Source organism: Gymnodraco acuticeps, unplaced genomic scaffold (assembly GCF_902827175.1).
Source record: "Gymnodraco acuticeps unplaced genomic scaffold, fGymAcu1.1, whole genome shotgun sequence".
Classification (NCBI taxonomy): Eukaryota; Metazoa; Chordata; class Actinopteri; order Perciformes; family Bathydraconidae; genus Gymnodraco; species Gymnodraco acuticeps.
This window is the reverse complement of record NW_022990161.1, coordinates 180,442-191,088: the sequence shown is the minus strand read 5'-3', so window position 1 is coordinate 191,088 and position 10,647 is coordinate 180,442. Positions and strand designations below refer to the sequence as shown.

At 40.1% G+C, this 10,647-nt stretch overlaps 1 pseudogene; it reads left to right on the top strand.

Moving 5' to 3' along the window:
• The first annotated feature begins 4,746 nt into the window (after positions 1-4,746).
• On the top strand, positions 4,747-10,647 carry LOC117546992 (annotated as a pseudogene).

Below are 10,647 nucleotides of genomic sequence, written 5' to 3'. Positions count from 1 at the left end.
TTGTGAATAAAAACAAATTTCAAACAAAAATATAAAACAGAAAAAGGATAAAAAACATTAATTCCAGAAACGTTTCTCAAACTGGATACAAACAATAAAACACAAAAGTTAACTCATAATGTGGATTATTTTAAAATCGATGTACTTTCAGTTTGACTTAATTTCTATGGAGCTTGCTAAATTAATGCAAATATGTATTTCTTTAACATGTGATGGTGTTTTTATTAGATATGGATGGTTAAAATAGTTAAACTGTTTAGTGTGAATAATGTTATTCTATTGTGTTAGAGATGCAACGCTTCAACTCTGCAGATTATTGCAAAGACTATGGACCATTTTATTGTATTGCTTCTACTGGCCAGCAGAGGGCGCTGCATCACTTGTTCTCAATACAAAGTTCCAGAGTCTGTTAAATAACTATTTTTCAAGATTCAAAGGTTTATTGTCATGACATTTAGAAACTACGGTGTGATTATGTAATGTATAAAACATGTGATCTCAGGTTCCTTAACAGTGCAATTAACAAGACATAAGAAATACATATAAAAAACAACAATACAAATAGAAATAGTGCAAGCTCAGGTGTTTAATAGTCTGATGGCCAGTGGGATGAAACTGTCCCTGATGCTATTCTGACGACGCACAGTTTATGGATGATTTTGATCTATCTGTATTTGTGTCTATGAGCAATCTCTTGTTTTACCCTGAGGATGTTGTTAACGGAGAGAACCTCCCCTCTAACGAGGTTTCTGTGGTCCCCATTAAGGCCCTGTCACACTGTCCCGAAATTGACACCCGATGGACACACGATAAAGGAAATGTTCAAATTCGGCTGTGATCGTAGCAACATCGAGCCATTCGTGAGGGCATCTTAAGCCATCGTATGACCGCCGGTGGAGTTTCTCAGGCTCCGGCAGCAACTTCGTGAGCGGCAACTTCGTAAGGCACTCGTGAGGGCATCTTGTCAAATCGTGTCATCTTCGTGTTATCATCGGTGCCATCGGGCATTCGCCCTCACTCTGATTGGGGCGATTACCCGATGGCACCGATGATAACAAGATGCCCTCACGATGGCCTTACGAAGGGCAAAATTGACACACGAATTCAACACGAAAATGAACCTTCGCAAGGTCCTTCGGCAATTTTTTGGCATGCCAAAGATTTTGCCACCGCTCACGAAGTTGCTGCCGGAGCCTGAGAAACTCCACCGGCGGTCATACGATGGCTTAAGATGCCCTCACGAATGGCCCGATGTTGCTACGATCACAGCCGAATTTGAACATTTCCTTTATCGTGTGTCCATCGGGTTGTTTTATTGCACAACAAAATCATGTAAATATATTATGTAAATAACCCAATTTGTGTTCTGTGAAACTAAAAAGGATATAATATATTATTTTGAAGGACAGTTGACAGGAAGTTGTTGTTGTTATGGAAACAACATTACGGAGAAAACGTAATATGTTCTACATATAAAGATGGATAAAGTAAAGAACAAAGTCTGAAGATATCAGTACAGTATCATAGTACTGTAACATAATTGTTTTTGGTACTTTCATTGCAGTTGTATGTCTTAAATGTAATGTAAATGTTGCCTTTGTGTGTGGTTCTGGGCCCTCTTCGTGCGAAATTCACAATTCCATATTCGTGTGTCCATCGGGTGTCAATTTCGGGACAGTGTGACAGGGCCTTTAAGGACTTATTGACCTGTCAGGAAGGGATGGCCTTAAAAATAGCTCCCCATCTTTCAGCTGCAGCCATCGAGCCAAGTCACTTTGATAAGATGAAGGTTGGTCTTGCTCTAAATGTGTTCAGTAAGGCTACAAGTGCTGGGCTGAAATACATGGTGCAGCAAGAAAACCGCCCTCTGTCATACCTGATGACAGCGTGGTTCCTGGAGCAGGTTGATCGTTGGTTTGATCTGATGTCATCTCGCCATCCAATTACAGCCCTGAGCAGGCTCAAGATGGAGGAGTACCAAAAGGCCATCACCTTCCTCCAGAATATCGTCCATTTGTTTCGTGGGATAAAGATAGGTCAAAAGGGAGGTTGGAAGCCTGGTCAAACAGGGGTGATAATGGCAACAACATCAATTTTGGCCATACAAGAGGAGATTCTTACACAAGGACACAGGTTTGTGTTAACGTCAAGGTTCACACAAGACTGCCTTGAAAATACATTCAGCTGTGTGAGGTCTAAAAATCCTGTCCCAACTCCAGTGGAATTCCATCATGCACTGATAATCATATCTGTGGGGCAGTTCCTCACCACCATCAGCTCTGGGAGCTACCAGGAAGACCACAGTAGCTTTTTGGCAGACTTCCTGGACACAGGGGAGCCAAAAATCACTCCATCAGTCAGAGTGGAACAGCTGATGGCGGTGAACAGAGCAGCAGCACCTGACCTCACAAAAACTGAGAAATGTATTCTCTTCCATCTTGCAGGCTACATCGTCCACAAAATCATCAAGTTTGCCAGCATCTGTGAATAATGCAACATTGCAACAGAGCACCATGATGAGAGTCCTTCTGGTGACAACAGCTTGTTAGTGGACTTGCAAGACTTCAAGGCAGGTGCTCTTTGTCGTCCCTCCCAAGAAGCCTTTGACTTCATTCACCAAATTGAGGAACTATTTAGGACCAAGACTGGTTCCTCCCTCATGCAGCTCCCCAACGCAGTGGGTGTCTTGGAGAAAGAAGCTCAGGCCCTCTCCAGCAGGCTTCCGTCATGCTGTGGAGTACAACAAGAACTCGTAAAAAGATTCATACGGCTGAGGCTGAGAATTGAGGCCAAACAAATCAGAAATGACAGAAAAAAAATTAAATTAAAAGATGGTCATTTTGGAAGCAAGAGCCAATCCAAAAAGGTGAAAAGGAACAACAGCAGCCAAGCTACCACATCCAGCAACCCCCAAACAGATCCACAGCTGCAATCATTTCCATTAGCCGTTGCAATGGAAATATTTGGACTAAACATTGCTCTTCCACCTGCCAGCACCCAGCTAACATCACTGCCCCTCCACCCGTAACATCACTGCCCCTCCACCTGCTAACATCACTGCCCCTCCACCCGTAACATCACTGCCCCTCCACCCGTAACATCACTGCCCCTCCACCCAGCTAACATCACTGCCCCTCCACCCGTAACATCACTGCCCCTCCACCTGCCAACATCACTGCCAACATCACTGCCCCTCCACCTGCCAACATCACTGCCCCTCCACCCGTAACATCACTGCCCCTCCACCTGCCAACATCACTGCCCCACCTGCCAGCACCCAGCCAGAGGAGCGCAAACAACAAAAACAAGCAAGGTGTCCCGTCATGTACCTGGAAGTTTGGGTTGGCAAAATGGAGTAAGAGAGGGACTTGAAAAACCTTGGTGGCTGTCTACTCATGTTGTTACAGTTGTCTTGGTTACAGCTCTCAAGTTTTTTTTGTTGCCATTTCCACATCTTTAGAAAATATGAAATAAAAAATTGAAGTGAAATCAACCTCTTCTCTAGAGAACAAACTTTGATTTCTCTGTCTTGTGAGTTTGCAGTCTTGCAGTCTTGCTCCTCCACCTGTAACATCACTGCCCCTCCACCTGCCATACAGTAGGTTACTAACAAGATTACTTATATAATACAGTGATAGAATACATGTTTAGTATGCTTACTTATATAAAACAGCAGTATTAAACTTACCTTGTGTTTTCACTCTCACTTAAGTTCCTCTCCCTTTGCCATCAATCCAAAATCAGCTGAGCTGCAACATTATACAGACAGGTAATAATCAACATAATCACAAGGACACAATATGGCTCTGCTAAAAACACTCACTCTTACACGCACCAAAGTTATATTTATCTAATATTTAACTCCCTCCACCCCCGCATACAATCCCGTTTAGAAGCCCCTCTTCTCTAATTCAACAACGTTGGACGAAATGACATTAAGAGAACGGAATTTACAATTAAAAGGCTGTTCAACGTGTGTTGCTAACTTGCTTCGGTATCCTAGCTTAATCTGTTATCTGTAAACGTTCCCTAAATCTACTAATTTAGGGATAATCCACTGACATCCTTTAATACACATGTTAATTTGAATCAGATGTACTGATAATATCCGCAATATCAATCTTTAAACTTCTTCTTACCTTTAAAAGTCCGTCACGAACGGTTATTATGCTGCAACTCTACAGCTCTGCTAGCCTTGGCGCTAACTTCCGGGGAATGATTGAGAGGCTCCACGATCCGCCATTGCTGTAAAAAAGTGGTCCATTGGAGTGAACGGAGATGTCGTAACTCTTCTATTATATGGCTCTGGTTTCTCTTCTCTACTCAGACTGCAAGCAAGCAATATGTCCTTTTCTGCTCCTCAATAAAGTTTCCTTTTGCACATTCGATGCACCGCCTCTGACTCCTATCTCTCGGCACTACACTCTTATCTTATCTTATTTTGGTGACTGGTTTTTGGGGCCTAGAAATCCATTGGAGATCCACATTGCAGTTAATATGATTATATAATTAAGAAATCCAATATGTTGGATGTGTGACTCTATTAAAACCCGGTGAAAGGGCCGCTTGTTTCAAGTTCCGGTTGAGACTATTTGGGAAGTATCAACATGACATGAGAACAGGAAATTAAAAAGATGCCATCTCCACCTCGAAGTAGAAGTCTACTGAACCGTCACATCAGAGAGACGCTCTCATCAGGACTGCAGCAGGACTTTGTTCAGGATGAAAGGCAAAATAATCGAGGATATGGGTAATTAAAGAATATTCCAGAGTTTATGTGTGTGTGTGTGTGTCTAAGATATAATCTATGATATGTTTTTCTTTGCCTTTACCAACATGGTTTCCTTGTATGACTATATATGCGTAAATTGCTTTTGAGGCTTGACCACTCCCTAGCAGCAAATTATTTTAAATATCCAATATCATTTAGGGGGGCGTGTGGCGCAGTGGATAGAGCCTTGGTGTTGGTCACAGGTTCAAACCCCACTGCAGTCAGCATGTCGTTGTGTCCCTGAGACACTTCACCCCAAATTGCTCCTGTGGGGATTGCCCACAGTATTAAGGATGTAAGTCGCTTTGGATAAAAGCGACTAACAAGTGACATGTAATGTAATTTAAGATAGAATCTTTACAATTATAATTGATCAACTCTGCTGAACATAGAGACATCATGTTTAATGCATTTGGGGATTTTTTTTAGAGTGAATTAGGAAGAAGCTTGTAGTTTATCAATATGTTAACCACACATGATGAACTATTGTACTAAATACAAAATGTGTTCAATTTTTTTAACAATAACATGAACAAATGTTTTATTTATAAGATTTGAGTTTGTCTAATTGGTCTTTAATCTCGTTTTAAAAAGTCAGCATGATACACTTCTCCGTGTGTTTTTAGTTCTGCTTTCCTGCTCCTGATGCTTTGCGTGACAGCAACTGATTTGACATCGTTGAGTTTGATTATAAACTCCATCCTTTAGTGAAGTGGTTCCTCATGCGTGCTGAACATAATGGGAGGGAAGCTGCATATCTGATGAAACAGTATGTGTTTATCTTCCAGAGGAAATCACAGGAGAAGCTGACTATGTGAATGCACCAGAAGGCCCTGCGGATAAAAAGGCACCGCGTCCAGGTGAGCTGTGAACACAAGCAAACATGAGATTTATTCAACAGTCATATTATTTAAATAAAATAGTGATGAAGGTGAAACATGTGAATATTAAATCAGCTCTTTTTATTTTATATTAACTGTTAATTCATGTTCAGTTACGTTACTCAGTCCAGAGGCCGCTTTTATTCAATGCATTTTCCACCAATAGCAGTGTGTTTGCTGATAGCCATTATACAATCCATCTTTTGTCCAATGGTTTTTGAAGTTTGATCATATTGGGAGTTAAATTCACATCAATGTACACAATGTATACTTAATGATAATAATAATGTCTTGTTTTTCATTACTGCACATCATTTATTACAATTCTATTTCTGAGATTTCAACCATATTCAATGTAAATACTGCTCTAGCAGTTTTACAAATAAAATATATGTATTTCAGTATTGAAAAAGAAAAAAGTATGTTATTATATTTGTCTTAAAATAGTTTTCTATCTGTGTTTTATTTGTATTTTAATGTATGTACCACAACACCAAGTCAAATTCCCCCTATGTTAACCTACCTGGTAATGAACTGTTTCTGATTCTGATAAACTTCATAAAAACACATTATGTTTTTATTTTTCAGAGGACACCAAAAAAGGATCTGCCCCAGAAGGCACCGTGGATACAAAGGCATCCCTTCCAGGTGCATGATCAACACATTTCACTATTTAAAAAAAAAACATAAAAGTAAAACAAACTTCTACCCCTGAGCTTGCACTATTTAAGGGTTTTAAGTATTTTATATGTTTATATATTCCATGTTTTAACCAACCAGCGACCTCAGTTTTTAGACCAAACTCTATCGTGTAAATGACTTTAAAACCTTTGTTTAGGTTTTTTAACTGAATGCTTGTTTTTCAGGCCGGAGGTTTGTTCTTCTGATAGCAGTGTGTTGGATCATACTGTTAGCCATCATGGGTCTCCGTATCTACTGTGAGTATCTTCTGTGTTCAACAATTTGAAACAGGCTGAAAATGTAAACGTGAAATATGTGTTAAAAAAAAAATGTTATTACATTTTTCTTACGAAATGTCTTTTACTTTAGAAGATAAACACTTGATTTACAAATCTTAGACCATGCTGCTCCGTTCACATGTGTATATGTGCGTGTGACTATTGTTTTATGAAAGATAAACATATGAACGTATTCTTTAATGTCTATTATGATCATTAATCAATCAGAGACACAAGCCTTACAGCCCAACACCTTCCTCTGTCTCTGTAGTTACCTCTGAACTTTCTGAAGACAACGCCAAGCAGACTGCAGAAATCCTGAACCTGACATCACGAATCCAGGAGCTGGAGACATGGAAGAATCTCACGGATCCAGTATGACAACCTGACACAAGCCTTTACTGTCTCAGAAACACCAAACCTGTCTGCAGAAGTCCAGGAAGCTGAGCAAACTAAACCAGGAGCTGGAGACCCAGAAGAACAACTTGACACAGCAAATACAAAACATGGAGACAAACCTGGAATGAGCTCAACATCAGTCGAGCTCAGTGGAGCATCAATTCCTACTGCTTAGGAAACACCGGTATGTTCAGATCCTCTATATTAGGTCATCATTACAATGTTTTCATACTGCAGTCATGTTGTTGATTGTTTGGACTCTGTTGTTTCAGATAAAAAAGTGTCAACCTTGTCAGAAGGGCTGGGATCTCTCTCAGCCCAGCTGCTATGCGATCAATGATCCTTCTCGTTGGAAAACCTGGGAAGAAGCTCAAGAAGACTGCAAAGGAGAGAATTCAGATTTGGCTGTTGCACATAATCCTGCTGAAAAGGTAAACCCATTAATATGATGCGATTATGAAAATTGAATGTATTTTTTTGTAGGTCTGAACACACTTTGGGTCTTTAGGTCATTATGTGTTTATTTATTTATACGGTGTAAATACCTGATATCTGTTCCTCTGTTGTTAGAACGACATCATCAATACACTCGCCTCATTTGGAACTAACGGATTCTGGATTGGTCTGAGAGTTGAAGATGGGAAATGGAAGTGGGTGGATGGAAGTGATCTGACTGAAAGGCAAGAGACACGTTACTAAACACTTTGAATAATAAAATCAGCCTTCATCTAAAGATCATGTTCTCTCCTCAGCTCCTGGATAGTTCCTCCTGCTGACGGTCGCTGTGCATTCTCTGTCAAGAGCAGAAACAACTGGTCATCAGTGAGCTGTGATAGGAATCATAGATGGATCTGCCAGAAGAAGGCTCTCTCTGTTTAAACAAAGCAGTCATACTAAGAAGGTTACTGGAAACTCTTTGAGAAACAGATGAATTACTTGTGAATAAAAACAATTTCCAAACTAAAATATAAAACAGAAAAAGGATAAAAAACAGTAATTCCAGAAACGTTTCTCAAACTGGATACAAACAATAAAACACAAAAGTTAACTCATAATGTGGATTATTTTAAAATCGATGTACTTTTACTTTGACTTAATTTCTATGGAGCTTGCTAAATTAATGCAAATATGTATTTCTTTAACATGTGATGGTGTTTTTATTAGATATGGATGGTTAAAATAGTTAAACTGTTTAGTGTGAATAATGTTATTCTGTTGTGTTAGAGATGCAACGCTTCAACTCTGCAGATTATTGCAAAGACTATGGACCATGTTATTGTAATTGCTTCTACCGGCCAGCAGAGGGCGCTGCATCACTTGATCTCAATACAATGTTCCAGAGTCTGTTGAATAACTATGTTTCAAGATTCAAAGGTTTATCGTCATGACATTTAGAAACTACGGTGTGATTATGTAATGTATAAAACATGTGATCTCAGGTTCCTTAACAGTGCAATTAACAAGACATAAGAAATACATATAAAAAACAACAATACAAATAGAAATAGTGCAAGCTCAGGTGTTTAATAGTCTGATGGCCAGTGGGATGAAACTGTCCCTGATGCTATTCTGATGACGCACAGTTTATGGATGATTTGTATCTATCTGTATTTGTGTCTTTGAGCAATGTCTTGTTTCACTCTGTTGTCACCAGTGAATAAATGTGCTGCCACACATTGTTGTTTTTGTCTTTCTCTTGAAAACATCAATCAAGCCAAATAAGGTCAAAACTATTTGATAGGTTGCAACATATCTGACACTGATGTACATTAAAAGCAGAAGTTGAATAAAGAGCGTCACATCGGAGCAGACGCTCTCTGACAGCCTCAGGTCTGCAGCAGGACTTCAGACCTTTGTCCACGATGAACAGAAGAACTCAGCAGGGTTTAAAATACCAACATTTATTTCAAATGTGATCTGAAACTGGTGATGTATCAACATCTTCTTATGAAAAAATCAATTTGATTATTTTAAAAAGTCGGATTTTAGTTTGTCTAATGGATTTTAGTTTGTCTAATGGTTTTTAGTTTCAGCAGAAAGATATTTGTTTTTTTATTTTAAAGAAAATGTCAGCGAGAGAACCGAACAATTCTCTGTGTGGTCTTTAGTTCTGCTTTAGATTCATATCTGTGTCTGGAACAGTACTCGTACATTAAGACTTAACACATTTTGTATCTCTCTATGTAGAAGTGCGTTGTTGACTTCTGCTTCTGATCCCTTACATAACTGCAACTGTTTTTAAATATCGATTTAATCCCAAAATCCATCTTTCAGTGTTTCAATGGTTCCTCGTGGATGCTCAACATGCTGGGAGTAAAACTGAACTCAAATATAAATTATGTGTTTATCCTTCAGAAGAAATTGAAGAAGAAGAAGATGACTATGTTAATGCCTCAAAAGGCCATTTTTAATGAAAAATAAGATAGAAGGAGATCAGGCCTCAATATTCAGTCACTCTGTCAACATCAGCACCAGCAGAGTTTCAGAGAGGGACAGGAAGTGGAATTTAATCGAATGAAAAACTGCAAAAACTAAGGTGACAAACGCTGATCGACAGCCAAACATTGGGGTTGTGGGATTGGTGTCGAGGTCTCTGAGGAAGCATCATATTGGGTATTTTATCTTTATCAAATGAAGCTCCAGTGTTTTTTCTGGTTTTACATTAAAGTCAAAATATTGTGTTTCTGACCATCAAACAAGCCATGTTCTTATGACAAAAACTAACAATGTGTCTATTTTCAAATAAATCTAATTTTAGTTTGTCTAATGGTTTTTAGTTTCAGCAGAAAGATATATGTTTGTTATTTTAAAGACAAAAGTCAGCGTGAGAACCGAACAATTCTCTGTGTGTGGGTTTTAGTTCTGCTTTAGATTAATATCTGTGTCTGGAACATTACTCATACATTAAAGCTTACCCTAACCCAATTTAGAGACAATGGACGTCCACTCTCGGGAGACGTCTGACAGTGGTGCGGTTACCCAAAGTGACAGACCTAATGTTACCTCTATTTAGAGGCATTGGACATCCACTCTCGGGAGAGAGACCTCCAGCATGTGTCCCTGATATGGGGACTCAGGTTATTTCACACATCCAGGACAGAGACTGGGGAAATCACCTTTCTGTGGCCCCTCCAAGACCCCCAAAGGACGGACTACAGACCTCCAGCATGTCTCCCTCACATGAGCACTCTGCTTATTTCACACCTCCAGGAGAGAGACCAGCAATGGCACCTCTATGTGGCCCGTCACAGAGCCACAAAGGACGGACTAATGACCTCCAGCATGTCTCCCTCACATGCGCACTTCCATAACCTTGCACACCGTGAGTCCCCGGGCCCCCGGACTTAAGCACTCCCCCGCGGACTAAACCCAGATGTTCACACCCTCCAGAACCTCATGCCCCTGGTAATCTTAAAGGGGGGGTGGATTTTGCGGTGCTTTACCGTCCGCCCATCGGCATCCATATTCGTCCTTCTTCACAGCAACACCACCCACCCTCCTGTGGAGGATGTTCTCATGCCTCTGGTAACACTTAAATGTGGTGGATTTTGTTGTGCTTTTCTGTCAGCCCATCAGCATCCATATTCGGCCTTCTTCACAGCACCACCTGTGGAGGATATTCTCATGCTCCTGGTAA